Source organism: Choloepus didactylus, chromosome 22 (assembly GCF_015220235.1).
Source record: "Choloepus didactylus isolate mChoDid1 chromosome 22, mChoDid1.pri, whole genome shotgun sequence".
NCBI lineage: Eukaryota > Metazoa > Chordata > Mammalia > Pilosa > Megalonychidae > Choloepus > Choloepus didactylus.
Genome location: NC_051328.1, coordinates 31,035,617 through 31,054,905, shown reverse-complemented (window position 1 = coordinate 31,054,905; position 19,289 = coordinate 31,035,617). Strand labels below are relative to the sequence as shown.

The 19,289-nt window shown below is 40.3% G+C and overlaps 1 protein-coding gene across 1 annotated transcript in view; it reads left to right on the top strand.

The window, feature by feature from the left end:
• LOC119518772 (double homeobox protein B-like) overlaps window positions 1–19,289 on the top strand; it is a 63,769-nt gene that overhangs the window by 5,158 nt on the left and 39,322 nt on the right. Inside the window, exon 2 of the mRNA XM_037816129.1 lies at window positions 1,957–2,041. The gene's annotated coding sequence lies outside the window, so the exon portion shown is untranslated. The remainder of the gene's footprint in view (window positions 1–1,956; window positions 2,042–19,289) is intronic.

Genomic DNA, 19,289 nt, shown 5'->3' with positions numbered 1-19,289 from the left:
AGTGACCTTCCCTTTGGGTCCAAAGCCACATTCCCATGTATAGCTGACAGCACTGAGCTGCCACCTCAAGGTGACAAGAACTGTTTCCTTCATTGCTGCCTCAGCTTGAAATGCCCTTCCCCTATGTTGTGCCACTGACACTTTCACAAAAGGCTGTTGAGTGGCGTTTCTGTGATTGGTACCCAAGCACCTGAGGCCACTAGACATGCTTGATGGGAGTCCTGGGGCCTGAAACTGTGAGGATGGTTATCTGTACAAACAAGAGAGAAACTGCTAGTTCAGGTAATTGAATAACTAGAGAATAATAAATCCATAGCTTTAGGTTGATGATGAGAGAGAGGATAGTTATAGATGGATAGAAATTGATATAGGGGAAGGACTGTACCCACGACACAGGTACAGGTAAATAAACATACTCAGGCACACATACACAAAGCTGTACAGACCCCCGAAGTAGGAGGGCCATCAGGCTGTACCTGTTTGGAGATCCAGGGTCCCTCCCAGGATCAGGGCCCCAGAGAAAGAGCCACCCCCTGCATGTCAGCCCCATCCCACATAGCTCCTCCTCTTCAAGAGCAAGACAGTGTTTCTGGAGCAGCTCAGGACCTGTTGATTTAACCTCCCCTCTGGTACAGGGAACCTCTGGCCCAGGCCCTATTCCTCTGCCTTGTCCCTTTGTCAGACATCAGATGTTCCAGAGGGGTCCCCAGGGTCACCTCCTGAAAAGAAGACTCTTTGGCTTTCCCCCCTATTCCAGAAATTGAGGCAGAAACTGCCTAGGAATCTTCTCTACTGAGGGGCATTCCTGGCCTGACACATCCTCCACCAGTCACAGAAATCTGTCTCCACCGAGTGCTGTCCACACTGCCTGAAAAAGGAGTAAGTCACCTCTGAGTTGACCCCTCCTTCCAGTGGGCCTGCTTCTGCAGATCCAGATCCACAGCAAGATGCTTTTTTATCTCTAATAAAATAAATATGTTTTTCCTCTTTTAGTGTTATTTCTGTTATTTGATTGTGCAGTAGTTAAAATAGAAACCTTTTAGTTGTACTTTTTAATGTTCTATGTCTGTAGACAATTTCAGTACAGCTTATAAGTGCTTCATGTCATTCTATATGTAGGTAGTTTAATTATAGTATTTTCTTGCATTAACAAGTCCACTAAAATAATCCAGAAACACAGCAAGAATTTTATTGTTTCTTTTCCCTAAAATAAATTTGCTTTTTTCTTTTTTGGATTTTATGGTGTTTTGAAGCTATATGTACCCCAGAAATACATGTTCTTAAATGTAATCTCTTTCTGTGGGTGTAAACTCATTATAAGTAGGACCTTTTGATGACACTACTTCAGTTAAGGTATGACCCACCTCATTCAGGATGGGTCTTATCCTATTACTGGAATCCTTTATATACCAAATGAATGCAGGGAGTAGGAGAAAGCCAAGGAATCAAGAAGCTGAAAGCAACAAAACCTGGAAGAGAAGGGAGAGACCAGCATACACCACCATGTGCACTGCCATGTAGCAGAGGAGCCACAGATCACCAGCAGCTGTTCTTTGGGAAGAAAGCGTCTCCTTGATGATGCCCTGATTTGGATATTTTTCCAGACTCTAACCATAATCAAATAAATTCTCATTGCCTACACCAAACTATTTCATGGTTTGAGCAGCCTAAGAAACTAACACAGTGCTAGTGATATTCTTTAAGTGATTGTATAACATCTCAAGTGGAGACATGATAGGATTTTAATTTTTAAGATAGTCTTTCATAAATGTACATTTTATGCATGTAAATCATATCGGTGAATTGTTTCCATCTTATTTGAATTCTAGATACTGCAAGTGGGATATATTTGGCCTTGATATTTAATAGTCTCTTCTATTGATTGAGAAATTGTTATATTCTGTCCCTTATCTAAAGTAATTTTAAAGTTTCTCTCATTTGGTTTCACTGCTGTAGTGAAGTGAATAGATGATTGCTCAGGTTGAAGCTTGATAGAATCCATGTGCCTCTTCCAAGATGGATTTAACCATCACTTCAAGTGGTAAGTTCCTATCAGCGACTTTGTTCTGTTCTTTATAAAACCAAATACCTTATTTATTTTGCAGTGTTTAAAAAGTTTAAATGACAGACATGATTAGAGGGATAGATTGTTGGGGTAGGAGCTATTTTCCATGATAAGTTGTTCCAGGGAATTCATAGGTACTCTGCAGCTGGATATTTAAATTTCGCATTGAAGATGGCAGCCATGAATGCCATATCTGGATCCTCTACCTAAAGTTTTAAGGTTTAGAGAAAAAAATATTGAATTAACTACTATTTAATTTTATTGATACAATTATTTATTAGAAAGTACCATTTGTTCATTTGATTCAGTGTTTTAGTTTTTTTCATGAGTTTTACTTGTTTCATTTATTTTCATTAATTCTCCTACTTTCTATTAATTCCTGTTTTCTTGGCATGTAATTTTGTGGCTTTTCTGGAATTTCTTGCTTCAGAAACTTAGATCATTGAGGATCATTTTTCTAATATATTTATTGAAACTTCTGTGTCCATTTTAGCACGGTTTTAGTGTATCCCTACAGTAAAAGTAAATAGTGATTATTGTACTTAGAGGCTTTCAACCTAAAATAGACATAAGGCATGTGCTCACACCATTGTTTAAGTCATAAACGTATCCTTGTAGTCATGAAGTGGACTATGAAGAGAAACCTGGCAAGACAAGATTAACACCCAGAGTCAAAAGGATACTTTACGAGCGTGGTTTGAACAAAACGCTTACCCTGACAAAGCTACCCAGGAATAACTGGCCAAAGAAATTGGCATCCTAGAGTCTAAAATTCAGGTAGACATTAGGTTTCTATTTCATTATCTGTCAGAGTCAAGATAAAAGGAAAACCTGGGCTAGTACTTTTAAGAAATTGACTTAGGTATTTTGCTAAAAGATTTTTCCCGTTGTGTCAAATAATGTTAAAAATAAAATCAAAACAAGAACTCTGTATATATCTTTTACCAGTGGTGGATGTATCAGCTGGGGAAAAGGAGAGGAAATGGCTCAGGCTTTCCTGATATATAATTAAATTGTTCCTGCGATGGAGAGAATATAGGAAATTGGATCGCTATTCCAATTAATGTTATCATTAAGAATTGGAATAGATACAGCAGAATAATGATTACCATATAATTAAGAGGAAACTGGGGAACTTATGGAAATTTCAATTCAAAGGCTAGGTTTTTATTGGTGTTGTGTGTGTGCACGCCCACATGGTTTTTTTTATTTAAAGTCTCAGTGTGATTCATAGGGGTGTTTAAAGTCAAATCCCATATTAAATTTTTCAAATAAGATTGTTAGCATAAAAATAAAACTAAGCTAAATTTCTTCAGTTATCAAAGATACATACATGTAAAGACTACAATTGTAACTGGTGAAACAATATTTAAATCAATGAAAATCATCAAAAATGTGTTTTTAGAGGAAAATAATGAGTTAAGGGTTTTGTAGTCCAATAAGCCATTGGCTAGAAGGGCCTCAGTTTGAGGGGATGCTAGAAAGAAGAACTTTTTCTTACCTTTCCAGGCATCTGTTCTGGGTAGGGGAGACAGGTTTACTCAAATCCCAGTAATAAAAGTGCATCCTGTGAGAATTGCTGGTAATTGGCTGCCTGGGAGGTACTGGATCGTTTGAACTGATGGTGGAAGGAAAGTCCAGGAAGCAGTGGAGGACGAGGTTGACTCTACCATAGTGTTCACTAAATTCTATTCATTATGCTCAGGTTTGCAGCTGTGTTTAAGAAGTCTTACCTGAATATATTTTGACTGACTAATTTAGAGAACAGATAAAACCTTTCAGCACAATGCCTGGGATATAAGTGGCTCAATGGAATGTATTTGTCATTACGAGTATAAGTCTTATCATGATTTATCAAATTATCCAACTAAAACACGCAAATGTAATTAGAAAGTACATTGCTATTCTGACTCCAGTAGTAGGAAACAAGCAAAGAGTCTGATTGGTTAAGTCAGTGACAATAGCTTCAAAGTTATGCAGGTATCTAGAAGTCTCCTTAATGATAGTTTCAAAGTTATATGGGTATCTAGAAGTCTCCTTAATTCTTTCTGACTCTGAGATGAAATAAAACGAAATATGGATGAGGCTTAGCCCAGCTATTTACTAAGGCCAATGCTGCCTCCCTATTGAAAGGAAATCTTTTCTAAGATCAGCACCACATACATTGTAAATTATGAAATAGTATTTCCAATGAAGAGATAATAGTGGCCAGGAAAGTACATTCAGATGTAGAAGGCCTGCTAGATGAGAAAGACAGTGTGTCTGTGTGTGTGTGTATGTCTGTGTGTGTGTGTGTGTGTGTGTGTTGAACAGAGAGAAGGAGAGAGAGAGGTTTCCTGTGAGAGACATAACATTGTCTCTTAAATCAGGGAAATTTACTTTGGATCCTGTTCTAGTTTGCTAATGATGCCGGAATGCAAAACACCAGAGATGGATTGGCTTTATAAAAGGGGTTTTATTTGGTTACACATTTACAGTCTTGAGGCCATAAAATATTCAAGGTAACACATCAGCAATCGGGTACCTTCACTGGAGGATGGCCAATGGTGTCCGGAAAACCTCTGTTAGCTGGGAAGGCACGTGGCTGGCGTCTGCTCCAAAGTTCTGGTTTCAAAATGGCTTTCTCCCAGGACGTTCCTCTCTAGGCTGCAGTTCCTCAAAAATGTCACTCTTAGTTGCACTTGGGGTATTTGTCCTCTCTCAGCTTCTCCAGAGCATGAGTCTGCTTTCAGCGGCCATCTTCAATGTCTTTCATCTGCAGGTCCTGTGCTTTCTTCAAAGTATCCCTCTTAGCTGTAGCTCCTCTTCAAAATGTCACTACAGTTGCACTGAGTTCCCTCTGCCCCTCAGCTCCTTTATATGGCTCCACAGATCAAGGCCCACCCTGAATGGGTGGAGCCACACCTCCATGGAAATTATCTAATCAGAATTATCACCTACAGTTGGGTGGGGCACATTTTCATGCAAACATCCTAATCCAAACATTCCAACTTAATCCCCACCAATATGTCTGCCCCACAAGATTGCATCAAAGAATATGACTTTTTCTGGGGGCATAATACATTGAGAACAGCACATTCCACCCCCTGGACCCCAGAAAAGCATATTCTTTCCAAATACAAAATACATTCATCCCATCACAATATCACAAAAACTTTTTCTCATTTCAGTAACAATAGATAAGTACGAGATCCCATCAAAATCAATTATAGGCGTGGTCAGTCCTAAGGCATACTTTGCCTTTAGCTATGGATCTGTGAACTTAGAACAGCTTATGTGCTTCCAGTATACAAAGGAAGGACAGTCATAGGATAAGCATTCCCATTGCCATAGGAGAAAGAGTAAGGAAAACAGGGTTAACAGGACCAAAACAGTTCGTAAAACCCACAGGACAAACTCCATTAGATTTCAAAGTCTGAGAGTCATTTACAGAATGAGGGTGCATCCTTGGGGCTTGAGAGAGCAGGAGTCTAACCCTTCCTAAGGGCCTTTTCAGCAGCCCTTTCCTTTCCAAACGCTTAGGTGAGTGCTCCAAAATATCCACACACTGGGGAGACCGCCTTCTCGGCCCCACCCTCCTCAAACATCGGGGCAGCTCCCAGATTCCCTTCCATCTTTGGGGCACATGCTCAACCCCTTCAGAGCAGTGTGTGGCAGCCAGGCTCTCCCCAATTCCCTGGGAATGTGCTCCACCTTCTTTGGAGCTTGCAGTGGCAGAACACTTCCTGAGCATCGAGGTGGAAGGCCCGCCCTTGACCTCCAGGGCAAACTCACCCTTTCCATGCGTGTGGGCTGCTCCGCTCTCCCAGCCCGAGACCTCTTGACTCCAGGCCTCAACCTCCATGGCTCAGTCTTTGAAGAAATTTTTCCCTCAGTTTGTTCCTTGTCTGTCTCCTCCAGTCCAGACTGGCAACGGCTCTGTCTATAAAGATCTCGCAAAAATTCTGTTGGCTTTGCATGAAGCACACAGGGGTCAAAGCCATCAGACAATAGGACTTTCCACAGATCCTTTCTGGATAACTCCATCTTCAATCTTGGCTTGTATTGAAATGGCAGCTGGGTTCCATGTTTGGTTAAATCCTCATGTTGGGCTATAGCTTCTGGGGATCCACCCCCTGGAAGCCTGGAATTTTCCAGACCATCAGTTTCTGGTTTCTTTGAATCTAAGAATTCAGTTCTAAGTTAATCTCTGTCCTGTCACATTTTACTATAAGCTGCAAGTAGAAGCCATGCTACTTCTTCTATATTTTCTTTGGAGATCTTATTAGCTAAATATTCCAGGTCATCGCTTTCAAATTCTGCCTTCCATCCAACACCGGGACTCAATTTTGCCAAATTCTCTGCCACTTTAAAACAAGGATCGCCTTTCTTCCAGTTCACAATAACACATTCATCATTTCTGTTCAAGGCCTCATCAGAAGTGTTACGGTGCCCGCGAGTGAAAGTACGAGACAGCCAAACAGAATTTAAAGAGCCTTTATTAGCCGGCCAGCGACTGCTCAGCTTGACCCCCTCCGCACAGGGAATTCAGTGAGCAGTCCCGACCTGTGTGCGATTGTGTCTTATATAGACAGAAACCGTATTCTAGAAACGCAAGCAACTATTTTAACAGAAGCAGAGTTGGCAGTTAGCTTTTGATTACAAAAAACAATTTTACAAAGAGTTTCACTTTACAAAGAGTTTCACTTGGAACTGAGCAGTTATTGATTATTAAAGGGTTACAAAGAGTTTCACTTGGACCTGGAGCAGTTATTGTTAAAAGGGTTATGTTTGGCTGATGCGTGCAACCGCAGCTTCACCTCCCCTAAACAGTAAAGTTTTGCTTCCTTTAACTGGTACAGGTACAGTCTCACTCCCCCCTCCTCATGGCCTAATGCCGTTTACACAACACTTTTGTTTTGCAGATGTTATAGGATTAAGGGAAAGGGGCCCCACTTCAAGAAGTATCTTTAGAGTTCATATTTCCACCAACAGTCTCTTCAAAACAGTTTAGGCCTTCTCTATCAAGCTCCTCACAATTCTTCCAGAATCTTCCCCTTATCCATTTAAAAAGCCATTCCAACATGTTTGGTATTTGCAAACATAGCAGCAAAAGCCCCCCACTTCTGGTACCAAAATCTCTTCTAGTTTCCTAATGCTGCCAGAATGCAAGACACCAGAGATGGATTGGCTTTTATAAAAGGGGGTTTATTTGGTTACACATTTACAGTCTTAAGGCCATAAAATATTCAAGGTAACACATCAGCAATCGGGTACCATCACTGGAGGATGGCTAGTGGTGTCCAGAAAACCTCTGTTAGCTGGGAAGGCACGTGGCTGGCGTCTGCTCCAAAGTTCTGGTTTCAAAATGGCTTTCTCCCAGGATGTTCCTCTCTAGGCTGCAGTTCCTCAAAAATGTCACTCTTAGTTGCACTTGGGGTATTTGTCCTCTCTCAGCTTCTCCAGAGCATGAGTCTGCTTTCAGCGGCCATCTTCAATGTGTCTTTCATCTGCAGCTCCTGTGCTTTCTTCAAAGTGTCCGTCTTGGCTGTAGCTCCTCTTCAAAATGTCACTACAGCTGCACTGAGTTCCCTCTGCCCCTCAGCTCCTTTATATGGCTCCACAGATCAAGGCCTACCCTGAATGGGTGGGGCCACACCTCCATGGAAATTATCTAATCACAGTTATCACCTACAGTTGGGTGGGGTACATTTTCATGCAAACAACCTAATCCAAACATTCCAACTTAATCCCCACCAATATGTCTGCCCCATAAGATTGCATCAAAGAATATGGCTTTTTCTGGAGGACATAATACATTCAAACCAGCACAGATCCCATCAGGATGAACATGGAAGAAATGCTAATTTGAATGAGTGCAACTTGTGTGCTGTCCTGACCCACACTAGTATTTTGAGATAATAATAATATCCTAGGAATGATAATTTTGCATTTTTATGGATATTCTCCCAAAGGCAGATGTCCAACAACTTTTATTGAATTGGATTCATGTTTGGAATGATATAGGCTGAGAAAGATGATTTCCACATCCTCTTTTTCCACTTCAAATTGGTTTAGAAGCCACATCGAAATTCAGAAGACTGGGGTCTAGATGCTCCTTAGGAAAGGATCAAACCCAGGTATAGACACAGCCTCAAAGTTGCACTCATGGCGAGAACTCACCAGTCCAAGTGTAGTTCCTCAGTGGGTCCCATTTGCTGTACACAAATTCTCTAAAGAATACTTAGCTTAAGCACCAATTGCAGCTTCTTCTGGACACCTTAGTACCAGAAACGTATTGTCCCCCTGAATGTGTGAGGCAAGTAGCTTCCTAGAAAGCAAAGCTCTGGACTTCATGGGCTTGCTGCTGCTAAGCCTGCAGCTTCCTCTTCTTCTGTCACCTCCTGGGGATTCAGAGTTAGTGTATTCAGCACTATCGTCACAAATTTGTGTTTCGGGCTTAATTGTGCAAATTGGCCTAAAATCCCCTTATTTTGGTTTCCTGCCTGCCAAACAAGCATCATGCTGTGGGTTGGCTTAAACAGTGGGAATTTATTGTCTCATGGTTTTGAGGCTAAAAGTCCAAAATCAAGGCATCATCAAGGTGATACTTTCTCCCAGAAGAGTGCGGCATTCCGGGCTGGCTGCCAATGATCCTTGATCCTTGGCTTTTCTGTCACGTGGCAATGGACATGGCAGCATCTCTCCTGGCTTCTCCCTTCTGTTTTAGATTCCCTTGATTTTCAGCTTCTGGCTGCTCCCTCTAGTTTTCTCTCTATCTCTGGGGCCTTCCCTATAAGTAATAGGATTAAGACCCATCCTGAGTCATTTGGCCACAACCTTAGTGAAGTAATCTAGAATTAGGTTCGGGTTAGTGTCAGGGTTAGGTTGTCATGCTATTGTTATTAGAGCGCTGCGAATCACCTATGTGACTTAGTTTCTGAAACTGTGTTTCACTTACTTCTAGCACTTATCTTAACATATAAACACTGTTGACATGCAAGTTTCTGTTAAAGAGCTTTGAATAACCTCTGTGACTTAGTTTCTGAAACTGAGTGAAATGCATGTTTCACTTCTATGAACACATCTTGCTTACTAACACTGTTGATAAGCAAATTTATGGTTTAGGGTTACTAATGGGTTAGTGTTAGGGTTAAGGATAGGGGTAGGGTAAGGGGTAAGATAGGACTAGTGTTAGCTTTAGGGTTAGGGCTAGGGCTAGGGCTAGGATAGTGTTAGGGTTAGGATTAGGGTTCCAGTGATAAGTAGGCACTGATAATCCTTGGTGTGCTGTGGCAATAGAGATATGCAAAATATCACCATTGGATACTCCTAATCAAAGACTTAAAATTGGCAAGTTTCTGTCAAACTAAGTCAAGCTAAGGAGTGACTGGCTGGTCACTCCTATCTGCCCTGGAGAAGGCGGTAAAAAGATGAGTCCATGGCTTCAAATTGCCAGCATTCTTTAAGAGCTCTGTGATTGATCTTCTCTGTAGGTCATGAATTACTATGACAACTGCTGCCACTGAACTGGAATCCTTAAATGCAATGGAATAATTGGATCCTGTATTTAATTTCCAAAGACAAGGTGGTTCTGGTCAGCATAATAGACAGCAGAGAATCAAAGCAGTAATCTGAATAGTCTGACTCACAGAGACCTATAACATTGGCTAGTTGATCCTGGTGTCCATGGAAGAGAAAAGGGCAGTCTGCTAAATCCTATCTTGTTCTTTATAAATAGTAGAGTTCTAGGTCAAGTGAATGGAAGTCAGTTTGAATCACCAGAACAGAGATTCACGTCCCCTCAATCAGTTCCCAGACTTGAGACAGTTTCCAGACCCAGAACCCCTTGAGTGAAGGAGAGGCTGGGTCTCCTTGAAGGATCCAACTACACTGCCAAAAAACTATATTGTTAATCTTTCTCCCAGCCTTCTCTAAAGGCATTTATGACCTTTCACCAGGATGACTGTGCAAAGGGAAAAACGAAATGATCAGGTATTTGCAGGACTATTAGACACTGGCTCATTCAGAAGCGACATTAATTCCAGGAGACCCAAAACATCACAGTGGTCCACCATTCAGAAGAGGGGTTTAGGAGGGTCAGGTGATCAATGGAGTTTTAGCTCAGGCCCGTCTCACAGTGAGTCCACTGTGTCCACGAACCAATTCTGTTGTTATTAACCACAGTTTCATAATGCATAATTGGAATAGAGATACTAAGCCACAGGCAGAATCCCCACATTGACTTCCTGACTTGTGGAGTAAGGGCTATTGGGATAGGAAAGGCCAAGTAGAAGCCACTAGAACTACCTCCACCTAGTGAAATACTAAATCAAAAGCAATAGCACATTCCTGGGGGATTGCAGAGATTAGTGCCACCATCAAGGACTTGAAGGATGCAGGGGTGGTGAGTCCCACCACATCTCCTTTCAACTCTACTATTTAGCCTGTAAAGAATACAGTTGGAACTTGGAGGATGACAGTAGATTATCATAAACTTAACCAGGTGGTGACTCCAATTGCAGCTAGTGTTCCAGGTGTGGTTTCATTGCTTGAGCAAATTAACACTTCCCCTGTGCCTGCTATGCATGAATTGACCTGGCAAATTTTTTTCCTGATACCTAGTAAAGACCACCAGAAGCAGTTTGCTTACAGCTGGCCAATTCATCAGTTTACCTTCACTGTCCCACCTCAGGAATATATCAACTCTCCAGCCCTATGCCGTAATTTAGTACAAGGGACCATGACCACATTTCTCTTGCACAAGACGTCACACATATTCCTTACATTGATGACATTGTGCCGATTGAAGCTCGTGAGCAAGAAGTAGCAAATATTCTGCACTTATTGGTAAAACATTTGCATACCAGAAAGTGAGAAATAAATCTGACAAAAATTTCAGGAATTTCCCACCTCAGCGACCTTTCTTGGGGGTCCAGTGGTGTGGGGCATGTTGTGATATCCCTTTTAACATGAAGGATAAGTTGTTCAACCTGACACTCCTACAATCAAAAAAGAGATACAACACCTAGTGGGTCTCTTTGGATTTTGGAGGGAACATATTTCTCATTTGAGTGTGCTACTCTGGACCATTTGTCAATGGGCCCAAAAGGCTGCTAGTTTTGAATGGGGATCAGAACAGGAGGATGCTTTGCAACAAGTCCAGGTTGCCATGCAAGTTGCCCTGCGACTTGGGACATATGATCCAGCAGATGTGATGGTGACAGTGACAGAGGCACCTTGAAGTGACAGTGGCAGAGAGAGAGAAGCTGTTTGGGACCTTTGGCAGTCCCTATGGGTGAATCACAGTGCAGACCTTTAGGATTTTGTAGGAAAACCTTGTCAGTGTCTGTGGATAACTCTTCTCCTTTTGGGAAATAGCACTTGTTTGTGACTGGGCCTTTGTAGACACTGAAAACTTAACCATGGGCCACCAGGTTACATGTGACCTGAGTTGCCCGTCCTAGACTGGGTGTTGTATCAGTCATCAACCCTTAAAGCTGGGTGTGTGCAGCAATATTCCATTATGAAACAGAGGTTGTTTATAAGAGATTGGACTTGAACAGACCCAGAAGGCATAGGTGAGCTAGATAAGAAAATGGCTAAATGCCCATGGCCCCCACTCCTCCCACGTTGCCTTCTGTGGTCTAGCCTATATGATCAGATAATGGGGAAGAGAGTGTTTAGGCTTCATTTCCAGATGGTTCTACACGATATGCAAATACCATCTAAAAGTAGACGGCTGAAGCATTACAGTTCTTGCTTGGTCAGCATAAAATCTTTGTTACTAAATCTAAGAAACATTTTTTGTCATTATTGGCTTGTTGGCCATTGGCTGGCATTCATTACTTGACCACTAACTCTTCCTTGAAATATTCTTGGATTTTAATTTTCTTCTATTTCCTTAGCTGTTCTCTTTTAGTATCTTCTAAAGTGTTTCTGTCTCTGCCCAAAACTTACTTGAAGGCATTTCTTGGGTTTCTCTCTTGGTCTCTCTTTTATCCTCCCTCCACTCACTGTAGTTTATCAATCTCAACTACTTTCTTCCCTACATCCATGGATATAATTACTGTCTACATGCTAAAGATTCCCTAATTGCTATTTTCATCCTGGACATCTTTCCTGAGTTAGACCAAATATCTCAAACTCTCCATTTAGATAATTTAGACAGTCCATACCCAGCCTATCTGAAATAGAAGTCGTTTTGTCCTACCTCTACCAAATTAGCCAGGCCAGACTCCGCCATACCCTTCATTCCTACTTCCAATCTTCTAGGATTTTTTTGCATATACCTTAAATACTTACCAAAGGTGTCTACTCAGCTATGAAAGTCAGTATTACCTCATACAGCAGTGGTTAAAAAAGCTGAAAAAGAGTTCAGACTTCAATTAGAGATATGAATGAAGCTGATCTGGTTAGGACTAAGGCAAATCAGGCCAAAGGGTAAAGGACGATATTGACTGTGTCTTAAAACTTCAACTTCTGTTTTAGACCAAGGGAACAGATGTCTGTTTGGTGCGGGATCTATATTTTCTGTTGCACACTAAATAATTTAACTTGTATGGTCAGTTTATGCAAACACCATAAGTACATGGAACTTTGAATAGCAAGTGAGATCTGGTAGGTTTATGCAGGTTAAGGTAAATCCTGATACACCCAGAGTAATTTGGGCAGAGAATAAAAATGCATTTGCAGGGCTCCCCTGAGAAACTGCGGAGCAATGTGGAAATGTTGGACTTCCCCATCTGGGTTATTACTAATATTCTCACAACATTGACGACTACCAAAATAGTAGGCTAAGCCCTTAATCTGCGGGCTTTCCCTTACAAAGCTTGTTACTGCAAAGGAGAGGCTAAGCCTGCTTATTTACAACAGTGCCTAAGAGTCTCCCCCAGAGAATCCCTTGGTTGCTCAAACGTGGCCTCTCTCTCCTTAAGCCCACTCAGCAGGTAAACTCACTGCCCTCCCCCCTAAATGGGAAATGACTCCCAGGGGTGTAAATCCCTCTGAAAATGTGGGACATGACTTCCGGGGATCAGCATGGACCTGGCATCATGGAGTTGAGAAAATCTTCTTGACCAAAAGGGAGAAGAGAAATGAAATAAAATAAAGTTTCAGTGGCTGGGAGATTTCAAATAGAGTCGGGAGCTCATTCTGGAGGGTATTCTTATGCATTATGAAGACATGCCTTTTTAGTTTTAAGCGTTTTGGAATAGCTGGAAGTAAATACCTGAAACTGCCACCTATTAGCCTTGATTTTGAAGATGATTGTATAACTATGTGGCTTACACGGTGTGACTGTGTGATTGTGAAAACCTTGTGGCTCACACTGCATCTATCCAGTGGAAAGATCAGTAGATGGGAACAAAAAATAAATTAATAATGGGAGGATGCGGGGATGGGATGTTTGGGGAGTTCTTCTTTACTTGTGTTTTTATTTTTACTTTTATTTTTATTTTTTTGGAGTAATGAAAATGTTCAACAAATGACTGTGGTGATGAATGCAAAACTATATGACAGTACTATGAACAGTTGATTGTACACTGTGGATGATTGTAGGGTATGGGAATATATCTCAATAAACTGAATTTTTAAAAAACTTGTCCACATTTCTCCATGCCTGTTGTCACTACACAATGCCTGGACAACATCCTCTCTTTCTAATCTATTTTATGTGTTTCCTAAGTTAAAGACCTCCCTCTGATTACACCCATCAATGACTGTGCACTCTGATCAGGATGTAATCTCTAAACTGAAAATCTGTCACTGATGTATTTTAAGCTAAGTCCATTAACTCCCTGTTGGTGCCAAATAAACTCCAAACTCTCTACCATGGCTTACAGATCCTTTAAGGTATTGTCCTTGCACCCCCTTTGACCTTTTGAAATGGTAGAATGTTTAGGTAAAAGAATACCCAATTATTTGCCAGTCAAAATGATGGCCTTGGCTTGATTTCTGACCCTGCTTCCTGCCTGTTACTCCATGACATTCAAAGCCTAGAGGCAATACACTTTACCTTCCTAGAGAAAGCCATGACTCCACATTTTCATAACCCAGATGGTATATCTATATATGTGCTTTGCTTTCGTCGCATATGTTAGTGGTAATGATGCCTCTTCCCTCACGTGAAAAACAGAAAATCCATTCCCTTAGTAAACTACTTTGGAAATTACAAGCGAAAGGTGTTTAATGTCCAGCGGTGGTGCTTCCGTCAGCTGGGCAACATCCACATAGTAAGTCAAGGTCTTTCACTAATTATAATTTCACATCATTCCAGAGAGATGATGAACTGCCACTGTTTTAGAGAGAATAAAGTTTTATAAAAGGGAAGATAATCCAACATTTTATTTTGTAAGCAAACCTTGAAATGAAGGAAGGGACAAATGAGGGAGGGAGGAAAGACGAAAGGAAGGGAAAGAAACTCTTGAAAACTATTTTATCATATAACTATTTTGTGCTACTGAATCATAACTAAAATTACATCAATACAAAAGATCCAGTGAACTTAAACAGAAAATCAGTGCAAAATGGCCAAAGCCATTTAAGCAGGAAGCTTAAATGTTCATGCGTATTATATACATTATGATTTCCTTTTTCTGTAGAAACAACTGAAGAGAAATCTTTCATCTCACTACAGGCTGTCCGTTCGGGAGGTGGGGGCAGGGGATGAGCTGGGGAGTGGCAGCCCCTCTTCAGGGTCCTTGGTGGTATCAGATCTCAACTCTGGGTCTAGGGTAAAAAGAGAAAGGAAATAAAAACCTGTTAAAGAACAATGGAGCCTCAGGGTTCCTGACTGGAAGGAGGGGCGCCTGGGTAGTGTCATCCATCACTGCAGTAAAGGGAAGAGCCAGTGTTCACAGAGCCTGCGCTGTGCCCCTTAAAGCCACTGCCAACCGAGTCTTGCCCAGTGTCTCATCCTGACTCTGATCCATCAGGAACAGATGCCACTTTCCTCCATTCTCCTCATCCCTGCTACACCCACTGCTGCCCCCAACTACTCCCACATCAACCATCTCAGTCCCAGAAGTGCTTAAAAGTCAGCCCTACTCGGCTTCGGACTGGGAAGTGCTGAGCTTCCTGCACTGCCATATACCAACTTAGAGATGTCCAGGAAGCAGGAAAGGCTAAGCAGGGGTGTTTACATCACACCTGGTGAAACAGTAAAACGGTACTGCACACTGGATCCCCGAGAGAAGGGCATGTATGCGTGCATTTGACAAACTTTGGGTCTCTAGCTGAATATGTGACTCATTCTCACCTGGGTAAAGTGGGCTGACCCGCCTTGAAAAAACTTTTCTTATGGGCATACAATGTTTCATTAAACGGTTTTTTCCCACACGTTTTTTGAATCCCTGGGCTTTGTTCTCCTCCAGTAGGGCACACCTTCTTTCTAATTTGCAGATCCTCTCCTCTAGCTCTGTAATTTTACTAAAGGAGAAAAATGACAAACCTTAATAATTACTTAATGCTTGTGGATAATGCCTCTATCATAAAACTGGAACATGGAACTGTTTTGTTATTACTGCTATTAAATCCGAATTATCAGTTTTAAAACAATATCATGAAATCCACAGCTGACTTTAGACTTCTATTACAGCTCATTTCCTAGAGAATCAGGCAAATGAGACAAAAATATAAATGGTTCTTAATTTCTGTATGCTGTACCTTGCCTGCTTCAAGGGATAATGTGTCAATTCACATGTTCCAGCATATAAAGAAAAACATCATATATAAACTCTTATCTAGGAGCTGTCATCTGGTAGGTCTTCATGCTGTGCTCACTCACATTATGCAGAACCACGCCTGCGCTTTGGAACGGTTGCCAAGTATGTATAAATTAAAGGAGCTAATTCTATGGCTGGACTATTTATAGCCAGTACAAAGTTAGATGATAAAGAAATTATTGTATCACTGAGTAGATCTCACACGGAGGTGACTACAGACAAATCAGTAGAGCTCACAATAGTCTGTTGAAGCCATTGCTGCTGCACGTGGTATATGAAGCAGATTTATTTTTCTGTTTTCACTTCTAACTCAAGTATGATTATTTTTCTGTTTACTTTCCAAAATGACACAATTTTACTAATTTATCAAACAAGTTTATAAAACTATTAAATAATTACCAACTTATTGAAGCACTGTGGGAACTACCTGCCATATTTTTGGGATAGGAATTAAGGGAAGGGGTTATAATTATGTTTCAGCTCCTGGAGAAGTTGCTATGCAGAGGAAAACTTTTCCCAAACAATTAAAATTAGCAAAATTATGTTAAGTCATATGTGTACATTAAGAGGCAGATGATTATAAAATTTCTAATCAGTAGTATGAATATTTGATGAATTTTTTAAAGAGACACAGGCCAAAACTTTTAGCTTGAAACAATCTAGTTGACTACAGCTACCTCAAATATTCAAACAAGGTATTCTTTACCAGCAGAGAATGTATTTATAGGATGTAATTAACTGTGTGAATCACTTAAAATTTGCAAGTCAGAGTCTGAACAAATGTTAGAAATTGATTTGTAAATATAAATTGAATAATGATTTATTATGTGGAAAGTGAAAGGATATTTTCAAAAAAAACTTGAATCAATGTTTTTCTAAATATTCCCTTTTTTTTCAGTTAATCATAAAATGACATTTAAAAAATATCACTCTGTTGGGCAAGAGTTATTGTACATAATTTCTATATAAATTATTACTGAAAAACAACACATTTCATGAAAAGATTATTAAATTTTAATATTTTATCAAATACTAATATTAATATTATAATGCAGTTTCAAATACTTAAGTCAAATGTCAAATTTGGGAAACCTAGGCCAAAACACCTGAGGAGAAGTTTGTTCCTCCCAGATGCCAGAGAGAGAGGGAGGCTGTGAGGGGTCAAGGGAAGCACGATGGGCTCCGGTGCCTCAGCCCAGGGTAGGGAGCTCAGGGCAGACCAGAAAGGACCCGTGGACTTATGCCTTTATTGTGGTCCAGGGATGGAGCTTAGTAGGTTTCCCTACTAAGTCAAGGATCGTTTAGTTTAAAGCAAATGCCTAAAAAAGGACACACACTGGGCGTCCCAAGGTGGTGGGGATGGTTAGCTTATCATTTGGGACCACCTGTGGGTTTTGGGTGAGGTGTGTGGGTGGTGAGGGTGGTGACCTCAGATGAAGGCTTGGGCCCTAGGGGAGTTTATGCCCCAAGGCTGGAAAGCTGCTTATTAACTAGGCCAAAGGTCAGTCCAGGCAAGAGGCTTCACCACAATAAGATGGATGCTGAGGCAACGTGCAAAATATTTTGATATTTATAACACACTTTTATTCAAACTTATAGTTCTCTTCATCAGTCTTGTAATAAACCTATATAACTTTTCTATTAAGAAATGTTATGATTGTATTTTAATACTTATTTCATTAAGTATTAATATAAGCACAGAGGTATAAAATTGCTAACATTGACATATATTTACCATGAGAATATCTTATAATAATTCTAGATCACTGTTTTTCCTTAGTTACTCTGTCACTAATACCATAAATTTCATATTATCATTAACATTACCATGCTGTTTTAATATCAGATGCTTTAACATCATTCAGCTCTTTTAAGACCTTCTCATTGCTTGCTATGTTTAGTTCTAAATACTTCATCAATCCACGTATTCCCGACTCCTTTTCTAAACTCTGAGAGTTCTCGCTGGCTGGGTGCTGAAAGAAGAAATGTTGATGTGGTTTTCACCTGAATCATATTTTATTTCTCATATTATAATTAAGAAGTTCAAAATAAAATACGAAAAGCCCCAAGAATATTACCATTATTAAATGCAATGGAAATAGTTACATATAAATATATTTCTCCTCATTCAGTCCAGGGATGCTTTTCAGAACTCTTTCATAGGCATGTGATCATAAACCACCAGAAACATCTCCCCATAAGAGTTTGGTTAATTCGCCATGGCCAAGGTGTTAATGAGCTGGGACACTATTAGAGACTTGGGGAAATACTACTTTAGGCTAAAAACTAGAAAGCTTGACAAAGGTTGCCAACACCAACCCAACGCTGCTCAGATCTTTTGATTTGCTTTGCTGCCATCTCCTATGTCCCATCACCTCTTCATACCTCTGACATCACATCCATCATATCATATGCTTCACAATCGACTGCTGGGAAGCAATCTGGTGTAGCCCTTTCTTCATATTCCCTAGGACACAGCACACAAGACAGATACAGATACAAAGATTGAGGATGAGGCAGGAAGGATTGTGTTTTTTAAAAAAAGAAACATTTATAAGGTGTTATAAAAAGGCAATAGTAATAAAGATTTACTACAGGGTGTATTTTCACTCACCATTAGCGAAAAAGACCTGAATTTTCACTGAAATGAAATGAAGATTGTCACAACACCCAGACACCCCCTGGCATTCACATCTGTATGGAGGGATTGTGGAGACCCCAAAGATGCAAGTGTTCAAGATGTCTTACCCCTGACTGATCTCGCTGATTTGGTCCTCCGGGGGTGTGCCAACTTCCACTCTGGCTACTTCCTCCACTGGGGAGTTGTACTCCTGTTTATTGAATGATATTCCACTCTGTTGAAAGGCAGTTTTTTAAAAAAGTGATATAACTTATGCCAAAGTTCATTAACAAATTAATAATTTTGAAAATATTTTTATTTTAAATGACTACCATGATTTTTTTTCTAAATTTTACATTATTTCTAATTTATATCCTGGGCCATGAAATAAGGAATTTTACTGAATTCTAATAAGTTCTGCCATATAAGTATAGTCACTGAGTGTATTAGTCAGGGTTCTCTAGGGAAACAGAATCAACAGGAGATATTTGTGAATAGAATGAGACTAAGATTAAGGTTATAATCTCTTCAAATGTTTACCCTTCATTAGAGGAAACTATTTTTAGCAGAAAAGAAAAATTCTGACGTCCTTGATAAAGTGTATAATATGATGGAAGAAAGGAGTTTCCAGGTGAAGTAGACATATTTTCCTCAAGCTTCAGGAATTCTTGAGAAAAGTTTGACAAAACTTCCTACAGTATCAATCTGTGATGATTTGAAACTGTATGGACCCCAGAAAAGAATGTTCTTGTAAATAGGATCTTTTGGTGAGTGGGATCTTTTTTTTTCTACATTCTTTATTGTGAAATATAGCATATTGAGATCAGTGATAACTTTCAAAGTATGATTTAACAAGTAGTTACAGAGCAAATTTCAAAGATTGTTATGGGTTGCAGTTCCA